Source organism: Narcine bancroftii, chromosome 13 (assembly GCF_036971445.1).
Source record: "Narcine bancroftii isolate sNarBan1 chromosome 13, sNarBan1.hap1, whole genome shotgun sequence".
Classification (NCBI taxonomy): Eukaryota; Metazoa; Chordata; class Chondrichthyes; order Torpediniformes; family Narcinidae; genus Narcine; species Narcine bancroftii.
Window position 1 is genome coordinate 18,846,048 of NC_091481.1, and position 19,944 is coordinate 18,865,991.

At 40.9% G+C, this 19,944-nt stretch overlaps 1 long non-coding RNA gene across 1 annotated transcript in view; it reads left to right on the forward strand.

Annotated features, from left to right (window-relative positions):
* Window positions 1-18,715: 18,715 nt before the first annotated feature.
* Window positions 18,716-19,944, forward strand: part of LOC138748128 (uncharacterized) — a 233,303-nt gene continuing 232,074 nt past the window's right edge. The window contains exon 1 of the long non-coding RNA XR_011347811.1: window positions 18,716-18,828. This is a non-coding gene — a long non-coding RNA (uncharacterized lncRNA). The remainder of the gene's footprint in view (window positions 18,829-19,944) is intronic.

A 19,944-nucleotide genomic window follows, 5' to 3' on the forward strand; every position in this document is an offset into this window, starting at 1 on the left:
GCAGGAGTTATAAATGGAGTAGAGGGAAGGGAGGGATGGTTTGCATGAAGACATGAGGCACCTCCAGAACTCTCTGCAGTTTATTTTTGTAGTCTTGGGCTGAACAAGATCCAGTGATGCACCGTGATAGGATGCTCACTACCCTCACGCTGTCTCCCCAAGTCTGAGTGGATTTCCCCAAGGTCTCCATTTTCCTCCATCATTCAAAACATACCGGGGCTGTCGATTCATGAGGTGTATATTGTGTGGCATGGACTCATAGGCCAAAATGGCCTGTTACCCTATATTTCAATTGAAAACTGATGCACTTGAAGAGGTTGTTGAGGGAAATAGGTGACATGGCAAATTTCCTTAGGCTTCTATGCAAGTGGAGATACCGATATGCTTTCATGTCCATTGCATCGAGATGGGCGGATTGAGACAAATCATTGGGGATGTTTATCCCTAGGACATTAAAGCCATCTATTATCTTTACCTCAGCACCATTGATGCAGTGAGCTCTGCCCCTCTTTAGGAAGTCAATGACCAGCTCCTTGGTCTTGCTGACATGGAGGGGGAAAATTGTTTTCCTGCCGCCAAGCCACTGGTCCCTCTTATCTCCTTTCTGTACTCTGAATCTCCAATTTCTATTGCAGAAGTTATCAATGCCTGTATTTACTTTCTATTATTGCAGTTGCACTGAGGCACAAGCTTGCTTGCAGCTCCTTTTGATTCGCCAGTGAAATCCAAATCCCCATGAAATGGGGAGCAATCTATTTAACAGCCATGATACTGTAAAATGGTTCATTTTGCTGCTGGGATAAAAAGCATTTGATCAAACAGAAAGGTTGTTAACATCGTTGTTTTTTGTTGCTTTTGTCACTTTTTTAGCTGTTGGCAAAAGGTGCCACGAACTCTTTAGAGATGTAAAGCAAATGGCCAATATCATAACAATCCCCTCTATTAACGAGGACACAATAGATCAGGTATGCACATGGCTGAAATACTTGGTTACTGGCAAACTCTAGCTTATTACAGAATCTTTTTAAAACCACATTTAACGGAACATTTCCTTCACTCTACTGAACGTGCCATTGATTCAGTTGAAGATATTGTTATGAATTTGTTAAATTTTTGCTGTTGTGTTTTTAAAATCTTTTCTCCTCCAGAAGACTGTAAAATACAACAGTTCATGATCACATTCTTTAAAAAATAAAAGTTCAAAATAGTCCAAAGGGAGTTGCGCTTGAGCAGAAATGCTTCTTTTCCTCCAAGAGTAGGTAACACTACAAACGCGGGGTAAGTTTTATGAATTTTGCCGATGCCTGGATATTGTTTGGAAGCTGAGCAGCTTTGCCGGTCTCTAGTTGCCCTTGAAAGGGTGACACTAGTTCTTTTTAATCCGCTGCGTCAAATAAACTTGCATAATATTGCCTTGTTTACATATTTCTGACTGATAATTACAAAAGGAGTTGATGTCAGAAATGCATGTTTGGGTGGTGAGTGAGAATAAAGAATGAGTGGCTTTTAATTGCACCTCTTTTGAACAAGAACAACTTCAATATCTGGAAATGCACATTTGAATGGAAAATGTGGTCTGTGTGCTTTTGTCAGATGTCCCTTATGATCCAATAAACCACAGGGTGAGAAATATTGCATTAGACCGGTTACTGTAAATGTGATTAATGCCATATCTAAAGTATTGCATGCAGGAATGGATGAAGAGCAGGTTAACTAATTACATTTACATTTTGCCGCGTAGAATAAAATGCAATTTGTGAGATAAACAAAGAGAACCATGGGTAAGGTAAGAAAGTGAAAAAAAATCTTGCATTTTTATAAAGCCTTTCATGTCCAGAGGTGGTTGCAAGATCTCACAACCTTTGATTTCAATTGATGTTCATCTAGTTTATAATATGGTTACTGAGACTAGCCAAGCTAACTTCGTGTGGTTCCCACCACCTCTCTTGCAATCCTACCTGAATCCACCCATGTTTGCCGAGCATATACAAAACGAGGAAAATGTGCGCAGACGTAGCGCAATATTGAGAACTTTATTTTGTAAATTAAGAGCATTCTTTTTACCCTGACAGACGTTCACTAATTTCATGGTAAGGTGGATGGAGCCACTGTAAATACATACTGTAATAATTATTTTGAAAATAAGGCTACAAAGGATTATTGGCACAGCTGGAGACAGAATTAACAACAAAAGTTTGGTGCATTCCACAAATTCTACCATCAGGAGAATGTTGTGAAAGGAGGAGAGAACATGATTTCTTCACGTTTTCAAGCAGTGAACTAATTTTTTTCAGCAACAAGGAATGGCTTATTTTTAAAGATTTTCCTGAAGTAAGGTCTTCTCACCGATCTGTGTTTTTCATTCAACCGCAGAGAGTCAGATTTGAGAACCAAACCACAAAAGCCAATTTCTTAATCTTGCACGATTCAAGTGGATATTATTGAAGTATGCCCAAAGGCTGTTGCATGCAGAGGAGGTGGGTGGAACACAGATGAAATCACTGCCCAGAAGTTACAGAGGCCAAACAGCTATTGGATGTGATTTACCTGACCTAAAAGATTATAGAATTCACAGCTGCAGTGTAACAATTATACAAATCCAATTTAGCATCTGGAAAGTTTGATATCTTTGTTGTCAAATCCTAGTCAGCCTTTATTTGGAGAAGAGAAAAATGAAAATGTTCCCATTTCCTTTGTTGCTCTTCATACATTTGTTTCTGTAGACAGTACAATACATGATATTTACTGTAAGGAAACATTTACCATGCTGCCTAGGTACACTAAGGACAAATGGAATGTCTTTCTTTCATGCACCTTTTTATTGGCCTAGAATGCCAATTTATGGGTAAGACCCAGAATCATTGGGCTCCAAATGTGAACCAACCAGGGTGAGATTAAAAGAGAGAGGGCAATTATTTTTCTTTGAATCTTACAATTTATCCAAAATCAGATTCTCCAAAATTCTAATTTATCCGAAATTTTTAAAAAAAGTAATTATCCGAAACGATCAGAAATCCTTATTTATCCAAATTTTTTTTTGGAGATGAACTGACCAAAACTGACTGTTTTGTTGTTTGGTTGAAAAAAATTTACCCGACATGAAATTAGAATGGTGATTTTCCTTGTTTCTGGTAGCTCCCTTCCATCTCTCTTTTCCTTCCCCTCTCTCCAACTCTCCACTGCCACTGTCTCCCAGCCGCAATCAGTCGGAAGAATCCCTTGTCCCGGCGTCATCAAGGAGATCAGCCTCCAGGGCAGGAACGGGGACCTTGGTGTTCTCTCCCTTATCCCCCTTCCTCCCCTCTGTTCCCTCCCTTTCTTGCCCTCCTCAGCACCCCAGAGTTCCTGACATTGACTCCAAATCTTCCCCTCAGCCTAGTATTGCACGAGCACACCAGACTCCCCAGTATTGTGTGAGCAATAGACTTAGGGGAGGATTCAGAGTCGGGACTCAGGTGTCAGGAGCTCCAGTGAACGGGGAGACAGGAGCCCACTGAATCACCAGTGAGTGTTCCACTGGCCCAGGAAGCCTCCCCGGAGATCAGCGGCAGCAGTGGGGATGTGTCAGGGATCGGCAGCAGCGGTTGGGACGTGTTGGGGATAGGTGGTGGCCAGGAGTTTTTTTGGCAAGAATTAAACATTTTTTTAATGCTTAAAATGCCTTCCCTTGTTGTTTGTTGTTGTTTAACATTGATACAAGTGATTTGCTGGTGCTACTGGGCTGTTTTTTTTAAATAATGACCAGTTATCTGAAAAAAAAAAGTTTATCCCATGTAGGCACGGTCTCGACCATTTTGGATAATAAGAGTTGTACTGTAGTTCTGTGAGATTACCATTAAAACATAGCATTAGGTTTCAAAGGGAAAATGACGGTCATCATTCTTCATAGGAAAAAGTGCCTATCACAACTATTGTAATTAAGTTGAAATTTGGACTGAAGAGACAAGTTAGGATTTAAGATCATTTAATGAATTCATGTCTCAACCAATTATCTTGATGAGAAATTGTAAATATTGCGGTCTATTCAATGGAAAACACACCAAAGATTCATTTAAGGTAAATGTAAACTATTACTGTTTTCTTGTCGGGTCCTTTGATGTTTTTAAATTAAATCTAGTGTCGGTTACTGTTATATAGGCAGCAGTGGGGACGTGTCAGGGATTGGTAGCAGCGGTTGGGACGTGTTGGGGATAGGTGGTGGCCATGCTCAATAAACAATGTGATAGGTACTGAAGCTTTAACTTTGGAAGTTGAATCGTATCCCACACAAGCTGTTTGTCTTGCAAGGATCCACCATGCCCCACAAAGAGTATGCCATCCATCCAATGACGGATTAACCATTAGGCTGAGTAGGCTGAAGCCTAGGGACCCGGAAGGTGAGGGGTGGTGCAGAGCTGCCGGAGCACAGCATGAGAGATGTCAGCGTTTTCACCCAAAATGCAAAACACTGCAGAAACTGCTCCATCTCGCCCGCCTTAAAAAGACTACACGAACTGCAACTAAGCCACGTCATCTCCTGTAACGGCATCCTCGCGCACAGCGCCTGCCCACTTATCCCTGCGCCCCATCTTCCACCAATGCTCAACTTCGGAAATCTGTCAATCTCTTGGACCCACTTCCAGGCCAATCGCCACCATGTGTCCCATTCTCCCCATCAGATTCAGCAATGAAAACTGTCAATCATGTTCCCTCACTGGGCTCCCTGATGGGGAGGGGGAACCATGCTTATTTTGCAAAGTAAAAGCATGGAAATGCTGGAGGAGCTCAGCAGGTCTCGCAGCATCCACAGGAGGTAAAGACTCTTAATTATCACTATATTTCTGTGGAGCTGAGGTTTACCTTTTTTTAAAAAAGACTCTCCCTTCTGTGTTATTTTGTATCGAGACTGCTTTTTTAGAACTGAATTTATTTATTCTTTTGTAGCTAACAGACTTTTCAAATTATTCAGGGTTAACAGACGGGTTCTGTAAGGTAAAGTTTTATTTGATTTTAATTAAGTTTGGCGCTTGACCTTCTGGCACTAACAGTTAGGCTACAACAATTTATTCACTTATATTTATTATGAAGCAAGGAGTGGCGCTGTGGACTATCATGTGGGACCCTGCATTCGAGACAGTGGCTGTTGCTCTATCACATCATAGGACTCTGGGCACTAGATGCTGACCAGCACTTGCTGGTAAGTAGGCAGCGGCAGTAGACAGTGGGAGGGAATCTGTTGCCAAGCCCTTTTGGGGTAGTGGAGGCTGGTTGTCCTGGGGCCAGACACCAAACACCTATACCCTCATGATCCCTGATCACTCTCCGTTCCTGGTCCCCTCCACCCACCTCCAGCCCCCTCCATCCGGATCCTCCGCCTGCCCCTGGTCCCATTGACTCAGTCATCACTGGTAAGCCTCCAGCGCCCGAATAACAAGTGAATAAATTATTGTTGCCCAACTGTTAGCAGCAAGAAACAATTTTAATCAATGCTTATCAAATTTAATGAAAATTATAATAAAGTACATGCCGAATGCGAGAGCCGGCGCCAAACAGTGGACACCAAAATGCCTGATTCCTCAACCAAACACTAACTGGTGTATTCCCAGCAGATAAATTTAGACTATGTGAGGGCATCACACCCAAAGGCTAACAAATGGAACAATTTTGCTTTATTCTATTCAATGATGGGTGGGGGCCATGGGGCCGGGGTGGGGGGGGGGGGGGGTGAAACGACAAGGTCAGTAATCTAATCTAGTAGCCTAGGGCCCAGGTGGTAGTTAATCTGCCACTGCACCCACCAGGATTCTACTGGCACAGCAAGGATTACAGCATTACATGGCAAGAGAAAAAGATTAAACATGGGCCTCAATGTGAAAAACTTTGGGGGAAATGTTTCTGCACAAACTTTGCCAAAAAAAAACAGTGAATAGATGTGAAGGTAGAGTTATTAAAGATGAATGGATCACATTCTTTTCTCTTCCATCTCATTTAAAAGGCAATGGTCAGGAAACAACCACATTATTTTTTGATTACTTAGAAAGAAGTTGACAAGCCTCCTGGGTGGAGGCCAGGGACTGATACCAGGGACAGTGGCAACTTCAAAGGAGCTCTTGCAAAGAATTGCTTTTATAGTCCTTTTTTTTTCAACTAAGCTGATATTAAATATTCCAAATACAAATGTCAAATGCACACATGTAAGCTTGAAAAGGATTGGTACTACAAAAAGAGTTCTAAAATGATTAGAATGTGTCAAAGCACTTGCCCTTTAATTCCACTCAAGGTCTTTAAGGTGATCAATTTTTATCTTGCATTGTACAAAGGCACTCCCACAACAAAGCAGATGGAATAGGTAACACCACCTACAAGCCAGTTCCACCATTCAATATCACAGGTGCTTTGACTGTAACCCCAATTTTGAATTCCTGCCTGCCAATGCTAACGTTTCATTCTCTTGTTTCTCAACAGTTATCAGTTTCTGCCTTAAACATATTTACTCTGCTTCCATTGGGCCTTAGCCAAAAAAGTCTAAAATCTCTCCACGGTCTGAGAATAAATTTTCTCCTCAGCTCTGTCTTATTTTTGAACTCTTCTTCATAACACTGGACAACAATTTTTTTTCCAAAGGTTTGCTTCCTGAAAATAAATTGGGGATTATGAAAGACCACTTCAAACTAAACACAAAGAAGTTGGAGAAATATTAAATGTACTTTTATTGAATTTAGCCTGATGAATCACATAATGATGTTGACACGTCGTGTTAGTTCAAGTGACCTAAAAATGTTTAGCTGCTGATTTTCATTTGTACTCGGCATCTGATGCCTCTCATGTCAGTGTCCAACAATAATTGGCCACCATTGATGGACGCAGAGTTCAGATTTATTGTCAGAGTACATACGTGACATGACATAAAACCCTGAGATTCTTTTTCTGCATTTGAGGCAGAATTGCCACTTATTGGTAGTGCCATTGCCCTGATACTGTTTTCCCACGGTTACAATGTCCTGGCAGAACCTTTCACCATGTTCGTCACTGACTGCACCAAGATCAGCAGGGAAGACGTCCAAGTGCGAATGTAGAAAATGAATTTTTAATGACATACTGCACTTCATGGTTTTGTATGTTTGAAGAAGAAAATATGACAGTAAATCACAAAAATAGGTTATATTTAAAATATGGTACATGGTAGGAAAATTTTAATGAAATATTTGAGCTCAGCAGCCCAAAATTCATAAAATGCACCCAAAATTGTTTAGGAAGCAAAATCTTTATTGTCTAGTGATCCCTAGTTTACTGGTTCTGGATTTTCCCAGAAGAGGAAACATTCTCTCCAAGTCCACCTCATCAACCCCCCTCAGGAGTTTTCCTGTTGTGACAAAGTCACATTTTACTCTTTTAAACCAACAGATACAAGCCAAGCTTATCTCAGCCTTTCTCCTGATAAGGTAACCTACCTTCGGTACCTTTGAATAATGAATACTGACTCCAGTCATTTTTAATTTTTCATAATATACTGCAGACTGTGTCTATGGGTAAACTGCAGTACGGACACCAGTACAAACCAACTGGTGGCTGGGTATAAAACCAGTCCTGGCAAACCAGGGCATGGAGTACATGTGCTTGTTGGTAATCCCTAAAAACCGGGACATGAAGTATAGGCTCATGTTGGTAGTCCCTAAAAACAGAGTCCAAAGGTGAAGTGCCAGTTGATGAAGTAGACAAAGACGATGTGGTCAAACAACAATCATGGCTTTTATTAGCATAAACTCATGGTACCATAATGAAAGACAATAGATGCATACACAGTTATACCCAAGGGGAGTGTCCTTAACAGTAGAGATAATGCACAGCCAATGTTAGTACAGCAAGGCTCACCAGAGGGGAGACAGAGAGCTTGGCAGACATTCACCACAATAAGGTTAAGGGAGGCTAGATAAGCATTGGAAGGAAAAAGTTTTACTTGTGGACTTAGATAAAAAGGAAGGAATAATACCCAATTGGAATGATTTGATCAAATGGAAAAAAAATCCTGTCCCCTATATCCTGAACAGTCCCATATGTAACAATTCAAGTTTATTGTTGCATGAACAGAGTGAAAGTCTGTTTTGCACATAATCCAGCAAGGCAATCCACACACAATACAGTCATTGCAAATATAATTCAAGGGTGCTGAGTTACTGAGATGTAGAGAGAGATCAGTTAGAACACAGGAAAGGCAACATTATTTGACCAGTGTGAAATTCATTCAGGAGACTGATAACAGTCAGAAAAAAGCTTTTTCTCTCACTCGTGACTCTTCTTCCTGACGAGAGATTGTGGTTTAGATGGAATGAGCCTTTTACTACATTGTCTGTTTACCTGAGGCAGTGAGAAGTATAGATGGAGTCGATGGAGGGAAGGGTGATGGTCTGAGCTGCATCTGGTCTAAGCAAATAGCAACCTGCACACCAGAACATTGCAAAAGACAAGACACCGGCTGAGGCAAGGTTGATATTATTCTTGCCTCTGTTTCAGGCAATTGTGGACTCCGGTGTGTTCTATTTGCGGTGCTGAGGAAATTCTTCACTATTTGCAGTTCCTTCCCACCGTGCTCCATCTGCTATCGCAGGAGATACAAGAGATCCCTATGGCAAGATTTCAAAAAAAATACAATGTATCCCAAGTTCTTTGCCCCCTCTCAGTATAAATGAAACATTGGTCATGGTTGCTTTGCTCCATGGGATGGGACTTTGCTCTGCCTACTCAAAGTGCACTAGAAGGTGCGTGTTAGAATGAGTGCAGTGCTTTCTAAGTTACAATAGTGTCTACACTTTGGTGAATATGTTACTGGCTATAATGTGGGGAGACTTGAGGGGATACAATAGCGTAGGCTACAGTTTGTTCATGGTTTTGGCTAAATTAACTTTACTCAGAGAGGGATGAAAAAGAAAATTTCTTAACTTTTATCTTCAAGAATTTTCCTGTTAATTTTCATATTTCAGGAGATCAATGCCATCCATAAAACTTTAAACTGTAAGTTTGTCTTGGAAAGAGTCAGTGTAGTATGTCAATCAATGTTCCTTATCCCATGCATTCTTTATATGAAGAAAGGCATGGTGGAAGTGGTCCATACTGCAAGTCATCTGGATGTGTGGCATCTTTACCTGTTTGACCCACTTAACCTATCAAACCTGCTCCACCATTCAGTATGACCATTGGTCTGTCCATAGAATGAGTTAAAATACTTCTTATTCAGGGAATTTTTTTTCTAAAAAAAGTGATGCAGCCAGCGTTGATTCCTGGGGTGATGTGACTGTCTTACAAGGAATGACTGAGCCTTTTTGATGAAGAGTAGAGGAAAAAGTGGACTTATTGACTCAAAGGTTGTGAGACATCCTGGCAGTGAAAGAGCTTTCTCCTCTCAGAAACCCAGTAACTGCAATCTAACCAGGCAGTGGCAGAACAGTGGGGAGTCCGTGATGAAGAGGAAAGGTTGCTACTCAATATAACACGCACAACACAGATTGGGTGTCAGTTCCACAGAGGTCGAATCTTCTCACAAGATTTAGGAGATGCAATGTCAGCTACAGTTGGCAAGCTGCACCTACAAGGTTATGCCCATGTGGTTAATAATACCCTGTTACGTGTGAACCTACAATTCTGCGCTCCCCGGTAAGAGAGACTAAAATATCATGTTTTAATTGGACTCATCTCTGAACTCTCTTCCACAACAGTGGATACTCAAAAGTGCTTTTCACCAGCACTTTTGTGCATTCACTATGTCTGCAGACATTCCTGTTTCACAAGTGGATGGCTAACAGCAAGAGGTTAGAAAATCCTTCAGTTTCTGCCTGGAAGGAGCCAGACACATAACTCGTCATTGCTGCCAACCACCTATAATGTGGCCTTTACCCTGAAGTTATATTGTGGATCCAGCAGCTGGCACGTTGAGAAGCTGAGGAATGTGAGTTAAGCTGTGTGAGGTTAAGAATTGGCAGGTGCGTTGGACTCTGATATTGTAGGTCATGCATACTGACAGGTGTAGTGATCTGCCTCTTTTCACTTGATCCACTCCAACATGACTTCTGGTAGTATTCATCCCACAGGCATGCGTGTGCTCTGTCCAGGAATTTTGGAGCTTTGATGCACTCAAAGTGCACTAGAAGATGAGTGTTAGGAGCTCTCATTTGTAATCACTCATCTCTTTAAGCCATTATTGCAATTTTTTTTCAGTGAATGTATATTGCTTGCATGGTTAGTGTTGCAATTACCATTGTAGGTAGCACAATGCTATCTGGGTCCGGATTGGGGCTCCTTGTGTCCGTGTGGGTTTCCTCTGAGTGCTCAGGTTTCCTCCCACCCTTCAAAAGTAGTCATAATAACAATTAAATGCTTTGTAATATTCATTAATGACTGGATGCAGTATATATTCCAATAGTTTAATTATGGTCAGTGAATACACAATGAAATTTAAAAAATTATAGCAAGCAACATCAAGTGATATGGAGTTCTATTGAAAACAAATGTTTCTGACTAGGAGAAAGCAGTTTCTGGTCAGTTCTTAGAATCGGAACACATAGATAATCCAGGGACTGCCTCTACTCTATTTGTTGTTGTTTTGCATTCATCTATTCTGTCTATTGTAGTCCATTCATGTTTTCTAGTGCATGCATGTCTTCTTTCCCCATGTATCTTTGTACAGTCAGCTAACTTGAATACATTGCCCACAGTGCCTTCATCTAAGCTTTTAAGAGAGAATATAAGTGGCTGGAGTCTTAAAATTGATCCTTTGGACATCCTACTTCTTATAGATTTGGAATTTAGTAATGACCCCCTTTATCTCCACCCTTTTCAGACTGTTAACCCTACTTAATAATCTTTTACCCTTGTTGTAAATTTTTGTCTGGCACCTTATCAGCCGCCTTTAGCAAATCTAACTATCCCGCATAGTTTAATTTCCAATAATTCTCCTGATAATTACATCCAGATTAATTTTTAGAACATGACTTTACTTTCATGACACCAGTTTATTCTGCCGCATCATGTATTTAATTAAATAATGTCCTCAATAATGAATACCTCATAAATAATGTAAGAATTACTGGATCATTTATCCTTGATTTCCTACCTTTCTTGAGAAATGTTATCCTATTTTCTATTCCAAACGTTTTTCCAGAATCCAGGGAATTTTTAAAGAAGGCGAGCCATCATCTCTGTAATCATTGCCCTATCAGGTGCAAAGATTTGATCAGCCGTTGTGATGATGTAAGCCAAATTAAAAATTCATAAGATAACCTTTTTTTTATAAAAAAAAGTTCATAAGATAACTTTGAGGCAAATTGCCTCCCATCACACAGAAACAAGTGGTGTTTCAGAGGCAATTTTGTGTTCAGAAACTGTTTGAAACTTAAATTTAAGCCATTTAACTAAAGAATACCTGAAAATCAAATGATAATAAAACATACTTTCCAAAATGCACAATTATGGCTCATGAACTAAAGCATTAATATTTTAGAGGAATTTAATTAGATAGACATTTCTTTTTATTAAGTATTTATTCTAAAATCTTTTTCAGAATTAATTTTCTGTAAAATTAAACTGGAACTCCTGGCCTATCACTGGCTACCTTATCACCTCAGTTTTACAGCCACTATTTTCTTTGTATGCTGTGTTGAAGAAAGAAACTGGAAATAATAGGAATTATTTAAAGAATGATGTCAGTGTTTCTCAGAGGAAAATTTGTTTAGTTTCTCAGTAGGCTTTCAAATGATCTTTTTGTATCGTCGAAGTTACTCAGTGCTTGTCCTTGATTAAGCTTTGCTTTCACTTTGCCTGGTCGAGGAAAAGAGTCGCAGCTGATTGTGAGGCTTTTCTGTTCCCACCACAAAAGACCCCCTTCTTTGGGAAAAGCCAAGTTTCCGGTATGAGATCATCTTGCTGAAGAAGAGGAAGGACTTCTTTCATTTGAAGCAGACAGCACAGCAGAATCACTGATGACTTGGCCCTCAGTCAGTGCCTCTGTCACAGAGTGGCTCAATGATAACAGCTTCCACAGCTGCAAAAAAGAGAGACTGAACACTGAGCATTTATCAGCAACTGACAGGATATAGACAATATGACTGGAACAACGTGGCCTTTGGGGGAATACATATATTAGATATGCCATATAAGGTATTTATAAGTTTAAAAAAACTGCAAAATGTAGTTATCTTTGTAAATAAACTGCAAGCTTGCTGTTTGTCAAGATCTATTTTCCTACAAATGACATGAAATAATTTACTGCAATAAAACCCCCCAATCTGTTAGGGGACCTCAAGTGGTTTAAGCTGAACAAGTGTGGGAAAAAAATAGATTTATTGACATTTCTGTTTGGAGCCCTTCATCAAAATTCTTTTCTCCCACTAATGCAGCCCAACTCGTTGAGTTCCTCCAGCAGATTTTTTTTGCTCCAGATTCCAACATCTGCAGTCCCCTGTGTCCACTGAGATAATTTACTGTTCAAAAGCAATCCTAGTTTGTCAATAAATCGGGGAAAGTGTAATGAAACTTTCACCACAAAGTTTGATGTCTGTGTGTGAGAAAGGCTGGGAGGAAAAGATGGTCAACGAGATTAACTTTGAGATGACTGACGAGATTAAACTATGTATGACACAGGAGACTGCAGAGGGTGGGATATGGAGCAAGAAAAAACCTGCTGGATAAACTCATTGGGTAGGCACATCCATGGAAGGAGTGTAGTTCATGTTTGGGTCAAAGCCCTGCATTAGGGCTGAGAGTGTAAAGGGAAGATGGCGAGGATAAAGTGGTAAGGTGAAGGGTGAGGTAGGAGCTGATAAGTGGATCCAGGTGAGGAGGAGTAGATGGGCAGATGGAACCAGATAGGGAAGGGAAGGGTGGAGATAACAACCAAGGTGATAACTTGAGACAACAAAGAAATGCAGACTACAGAATCTGATAAAAAGGAAGGTGATGAATGGAACCAGAAAAGGGAAGGATGGTGAGAATATGGGAACCATGAGAGGGGTGTGTGTGGGTGATGGGCAGATGTGAGCCAAGCGGTGGAGAGTACCAGGGGGCTATGGGCAAGGAGTCAAGGGGATGTGTGAGAGGATCAGAAGGAGAGAGAAAAGAACTAAAGGGGTGAGTTACCCATATTTGGAGAATCCAATGTTTATGCTGTTAGGTTATCTATTACCCAGGTGGATTATGAGATGCTGTTCCTCTAGATTAGGAATTTAGTTTGTAGCTGTCAGTACATCTACTTCCTCAGGAGTTTGCGGAGGTTTAGTAAAACATCGGAAACCATGGAAATTGTGCTGACTGTCTGTGTTGCGGTTTGGTATGGGGTCACCAATACCCCTGAGTGTAAAGCCCTGCAAAAGGTAGTGGACACAGCCAGGACATCACAGGTAAAACCCTCCCCACTTTCAGGGAATGCTGCTGTCAGAGAACTCTAGCAATCATCAAGGATCCACATCACCTAGCACATGCTCTGTTCTCACTGCTACCATCAGGAAAAGAGGTGCAGGCGCCATAAGACTTGCACCACCAGGTTCAGGAAAAGCTGCTACCCCTCCCCCATCAGACTCCTCAACAACAAACTCAAGGACTCTTACTTTTGAACTTTATTGATTTTTTTTTCCTTTCTGTATTGCATAGTTTGATTACATTTTTTATTTGTTTACATGTGTACGTTGAGTACAGTATTTTTGCACTACCAATAAGTGGTAATTCTGCCTCGCCCGCAGGAAAAAGAATCTCAGAGTTGTATGTGATGTGATGTATATACTCTGATAATAAATCTGAAATCTGAATCTAATCACTCATGTTGATAGGTTGACGTTTGGCCAAATGGGGAAAAGCTTTGGAGCTGGGCTCACACCCATCATGGCAGCAGGAGGACAAGAGGCATTATCCACCAGACCTCATTCAATGCTACTGGGTTAACTGCATTTGTCCTCTCCCTCCCCTCAACATAAACAGTGGAAGGAACTTTATAGTGTGAGTAGAGAGCTATGTATTGTTGGATGTGCATTTAATGTGAGTGGGGGAAAGTTTAAAGGAGATGTGCAGGGCATTGTTTTTAATAGAGAGGGCTTGATGTCTGGAATGGGCTGCTAGGTGTAGTGGTGGAAGCATATAAAATAACTGTTTGAGACTTCTGAATGGAAACATGAATAAGCACAGAATAGAGGGATATGTATCATGTGCCAGCGGCAGTTTTATTTGATCTTGGTGTTATTCGGAGGATTATCCAATAGGTCAGACAGGAAACTGCTCTGAACAAAGGAATTTCCAAGTGCTTGGAAGGTCCTGGAAGGTCACCTGACGATGCAGGCTGAAAGTCATTTCCCCATGACAATCAAAGATAGCCCACCCACAGGTGAATGCATGGCTTATGATTGGCTCTCTTGAACACCTGATCTGATTTGGGCATACCTGAACCAGTCCCTCCAGCCGGTTGCAGTATAAAGCCCACCAATGTGGAGCAGCTCTTTCTCTTTTTCCCTGGGAACGAACTTGGGGGCCGTAGTGGATGCTAGAGAGTCAATTGTAAAGTGTGTGCCATTAGAGGATGGCAGGGATGTTGTGGGGCATACCTAAGAAGGACTGTTGTGACTTATTCATTATTATCAGTGTAATTACATTCTGTAGTTAATCAGGGTGCCATGCCTGCTGGTGAGTGAGGGGTAGTGAATACTATTTGTTTCATCCTTGAATTTAACTGTGAGAACTGTAATTAGTAGCAAGCTTTCAGGGATAGCGAGCATTGCTTGTTTAGCCGAGTCTGATGCACGTGAAGTGTGTGTAGTTTTTTTGTCTGTGTGTGAGGCCATGATCTCTGTGATTTCCCCACAAACCCCCCCCCCCCAACCAGGTGTATGTAAAGACCCTTGTCTGTGATCAGACTCCTCACTTCTTCGCCCTCCTAAACTTGTTCTCCTTATCACACTTGGGCATTTCATTTGGTGCAGACACATATAGGCTGAAGGGCCTGTACCTGAGATATACTGCATTCAATGACATTATTATCACCTGTGACTCTGGACTCGTTACATAGCAACTGTGAACACAAGAGCAGACCAGAGGCTACATATTTCACAGCAAATGCCTCACTTCCTGTCATCCTGGAACAGTGGTTCTCATACATTTTTAGTCGAAAGCCCACCTGTCTTCAGGCTTAACATGTCATGGCCCATGAGTGGCAATGACTGAGCAATATTTTCGAGTTAAAGGCAGCTCTCTAAGAAATATATCTTTATCTAATTGAAAGTATTTTATTTCATATTTTTAAAGATCCACGTGGAAGCACGCTGTGGCCTACCAGTGGGCCACGGCCCTCTGGTTTCGAGCTTCTGTCCGAGAATCTTTTCATCGTCTGTAAGGTGTAAGTTAGGAGTGTGATGAAATACTTCCCTTTAGCCTGGGTAGGTGGAATTTAACAGAATGTCACAAGTCAACACCTCCTAGGACAATAGCAGCCCATTTCATTGGTACCCTAAACATTCTTTGCCTCGACCATTGGCACTGTAGATACTCATTCAGGCCATTCTAACAGCACCTTCCAAACCTACAGTCTCTACCACGAGAAAGACAAGGACTTCAAGTGTAAGCAAATGCCACAAACTGCAATCTCCCCTCCATTTCACTCACCATCCTGACTTGGTTTAAACCTTGGAACTCCCTTCACCACAGCAGAAAGTATCTTCACCAGAAAGTATCTTCATCAGTCAGATAAGAGGGAAGCACACTTTGTCTCATTCTGTGCACCAGAACTTGCCTTAATTTTCTTTCGGATGGGCAACAAGGAAGGAAGGAAGCTAGCTAGCTAGCTTTGAGACACTGGCTGCATGGTTCTTAAAGCTTCAGAATGGTTTTCTCGTCTGGAAGGTTGGAAATGTTCTGTACAGGATAAATAATGAGGAACTACTAACCAGTTAGTTTCTTGGATCCATTATTAAGGAAAAATGACAAGGCTCTTTGAAAATATTATCACATTGAGGCTGAGTTAGCATGGAGTTATGTAAAAGAGTTATGTGTTTGAGTTCTAAGTTTCTTCACAGAATGTGCAAGAGGAAATCATTAGTTGTGGTTGGACTTTTATCATCAACTACAGGAAAGGCTATTAAACAAACTTAGAATATGTGGGATTGGTGCTAACGTACTAGTGTGAAATAAGGATCAAAATGACTAAACACAAGAGTAAGATCGTTTTCAGGAAGGGAGGCTTTTGATAAGATAATATTTGCAAATGCTAATGCTGATTCTGGAACACACTGGGTGTAGGTTCACCCTCCCTGCCTAAGAAAGCTTATTCGTGTTAAAAGCGGAGTGCAGTGAAGTTTCACAGAATTGCATGAGAGGCTGGGAGATTGTCGAGGGAGGAGACTCAGTCCATACGCAGCGAAGCAATCAGAATTCTTACTGGGCTTGACGCGGATGATGCTTCCTCAGGCTGGAGTGTCCAGAACTATGATTCAACGTTGAAATCAGAGGTTGCCCATTCGGGACAAAGGTGAAAAGGAATTTCTTCTCTCAGAGGTACTGGATATCTACCCAAGAGTTTCTGTGAGTTGTACAGGACAAAAACTGATGGATATTTAAATATTAAGGGAATTGAAGGATGTAAGGTTAACACCAAATTGAGGAGCTGAACGTTGGAACGTCCAAGGGCTTGAATGATTTGGTTCCGCTTTCTGTTTATTATCCTCATATTTTGGTGGTAAAGAGAAATATTTTGCTCCAAAGTGGAGATCTATTAATTACACAGAGGGATGTTTCTTCTCATAGACAACTGCTGTTATCCATCAACCTATTGGGATAGTCCAATTAAATATTTCTGGGTCTTTTGGGTTGAATTAATTGGCATTGCTTCAGATCACCCTTTGGTGCCCACCTCACCCAGCAGGTTACGATCCAATACAGAGGGATAGAAGTAGATATTCAGTCATCTGTTCTTTTGCAATCGCTCCCTTCCTCCATCACCCAACTTCTCCTCGGGAGATTGGATTGGAATTGACCTCAACGACTTCATTGAAAAGTAAAGCAGCTGTCTTCCTTCCTTGCAACTGTGAACAAAACAAAAGCTACGCATTCCCAACAGTTACATTTTTTTGGCTATAATTTTTGCATTCAAGTGCCAGGTGGCCGCTAAATAAGTGAGTGACCTCCATAAAATGCAGAAGGAGGTGGAGGATGAGGAAGGAGAAAATGTCATGGGTTGGCTTCAGTTAGCCGAGAGTATCTCATGCCTACAACCACTGACTTGGCGGCAGTTCACAACCAGCCACTGGAAGATCAATAATGGCCAGTGAGATCCAACACTAGCCTCGTGTACCTCATGCATGGAAATCAGCTAAGGGAACAACGGCGATGATCATGATGCACCAATGGTTTTTCTCGGAATGTTCACAGATGCAAAGTAATGGAGATTTTCATTGAATAGTTTACCTTTTAGAAGGAAGAGGCAGTTTTATTTGATGAATGCACCATTAATTTCACTAAAAGTTTTCAAAATCCTGATTCAAAAGAAAAGCAACCATTTAGTTGAAATGAGTAGTGTGGCACATTGTTAAGATGCTTTACTGTTTACTTTGTTTTATGGCATGAATGGAGCTTGAACCACTTGGAACCACAACGCAAAGCATTTCTATGATATCCATTGCATCAGCTTCTTTTTTTTACTGCTTATTGCAGCAATCAAAACAATCCACTTTATTTGTGTATTGTAGATGCGTTCTAAGTGTCCTATAGTTAAAAGCCCTGTTCAGCTGCAACTGTGCTGGGTTCACTGAGCCAAACGTTTCCATTCAGTGAAATACTCTCTCAGATTTCTGATTTATTGTCAGAGTATACTTGACATCATATACAACCCTGAGATTCCCTTTTCCTGCAGGCCAGCATGCAGGTCTCTCTGGCATGTTTAATATGGATGGTACATGCACATTCATATGCTGGGGTGAAAGGTAGATGGAGAAAGAAGCACTTGGCCATAGATGATGGAAGCCCTCCTGTGAAATGACAATGGTGGATGATAGGGCCAGGGAAGGTAAGGATGGCAGGTCGGAGTCAAAGTAATTGAGTTCATGCAAGAAGTAAAATATGAAAATCTGTGGGCACTGAGGCTGAAGTAAAAACACAAAATGCTGGAGAAACTCAGCAGGCCAAACGCCATCCTTTATACAGCAAAGGTAAAAAAAAACTACTTATCAGACATTTTGGGCATGAGCCTTTGGACCCGCTGAGTTTCTCCAGCATTTTGTGTTTTTGCTAAGTGCAGGTAACATGTCACGGGTAATATAAGTTTGTGAACAATTCTTAATGCCATAATGGTGTCACCCCTTCAGATCACATGAACTGAAACAAAAGGTGTGGAAAGTTCCAGAGGAAGTCCATGTGGAAAAAGGCCCCAGTGAGAATGCTGCCTGACACTGGCATTTTTCATGAATAAAGTACTTTTGTATTTTATTACTGATTATTTTGTAATACTTTAGAGAAAATGATATCTATACTGAGACATACAAAAGTTCCAGTGTCTTCAAATAAATTTCCAGAGGGGTTGATCCTCACAATTTATCTAGCCCTAGGATAGGGGCTACATCAGATTTAAATCAATAGGAACTTGTTGGTAGGCAAAGCCTTTGGGCCTGTGTTCTCTTGATGGAGCTATTTCTGTATGTGAAAAATTGATGTGTTGAAAAGTAGGTAGGCAGTGTAACATTTTCATCCCCATTTCTGTTTACAATAGTTAAATACTTGGCAGTTACCACCCTGGTAATAAAGGTACCACAAACGAGCCTGCAGCTGACGTGGACTTTTTACCCCCTCCATAAATCTTCGTCCACGAAGCCAAGCCAAAGAAAAAAAATAAAGGTAAAACTATACTATTCACATGTAAAGCTGAGTCATGGAATGAACCCCTTTCAAACTAAACATTAAATTGTTATCATTAAGGATGCATATAACCTCTTTTTTCATGATCTAAAGCTTGACATTATTAAAGTAATATTTCTGCACTCAGTACAATGAATGACTTGATAGAAATGTATTATTGGTTTGGCTCTCCTGGCATCAGAAAGAAGGTCTTTCTTATTATGGTGCAAAATGCCACAAAATGCTCTCACCGGGTAATGTTCCATGACTAATTGATTTGATCTACAAATATTATTTTGATAAACAATTTTACACAAAATGAAGATTGAGTACAGTAGTAAACTGACCCATAACCATTTACAGTTCTCAATTATGGTTTAGAAGCCTTAGGTCTGTTTCTAATTCTTTTCAATGGCATTATCTCCCAGTCAGTGCAGAGAAATCGTACCACCCAGGGAGTACTATGCTCGGCAAACTTAAGTGGAAGAGGAGTTTGCAGTTGTTCAATAGAGAGATGTAAACATAACTCCCAGTGTTACATGGGGAAAAAAATAAATAATCTCATCAGTCAGATAAGGGGGAAGCACATTTTGTCTCATTCTGTGCACCAGAACTTGCCTTAATTTTCTTTGGAGGTTACCCAGGTGTGTCTTTCCTCTGTTCCACTTCATCCTTCTACAACTCTATTACTATCTGCTCTGCCAATACTTCCCCTCACCCCAATCTGTGCATTGTCCTCTAAAGTAGCCATTCTCAACCTTAATTTTGGTTATTTCTCCCCCCCCCCCCCCCCCCAGTACTCTGCTCAAAGTTTATGGGACCCCTTCCCTGTGAAGCAGTCAAGGCTTGGTTTCTTCCGCACCCCTCTCCCACTGACTACATAAAAAATGTTTGAGAATGGCTGCTCTGAGGTAATGATGACATCACATCAGACAGATGTAGGATCCAGGAGCTACCTGGTCATATATTATTATTGCTTTTCGTATGTACTTAGTTATCAGAAACAGATACCTTTCAGATTTAAAATTAATCATTGATCTCAGTTCTGAGATGTTAGGCTTTAATACTTCATACTTTATTATTTAACCTTTGTAAATTATTTCATTCTATCGATTA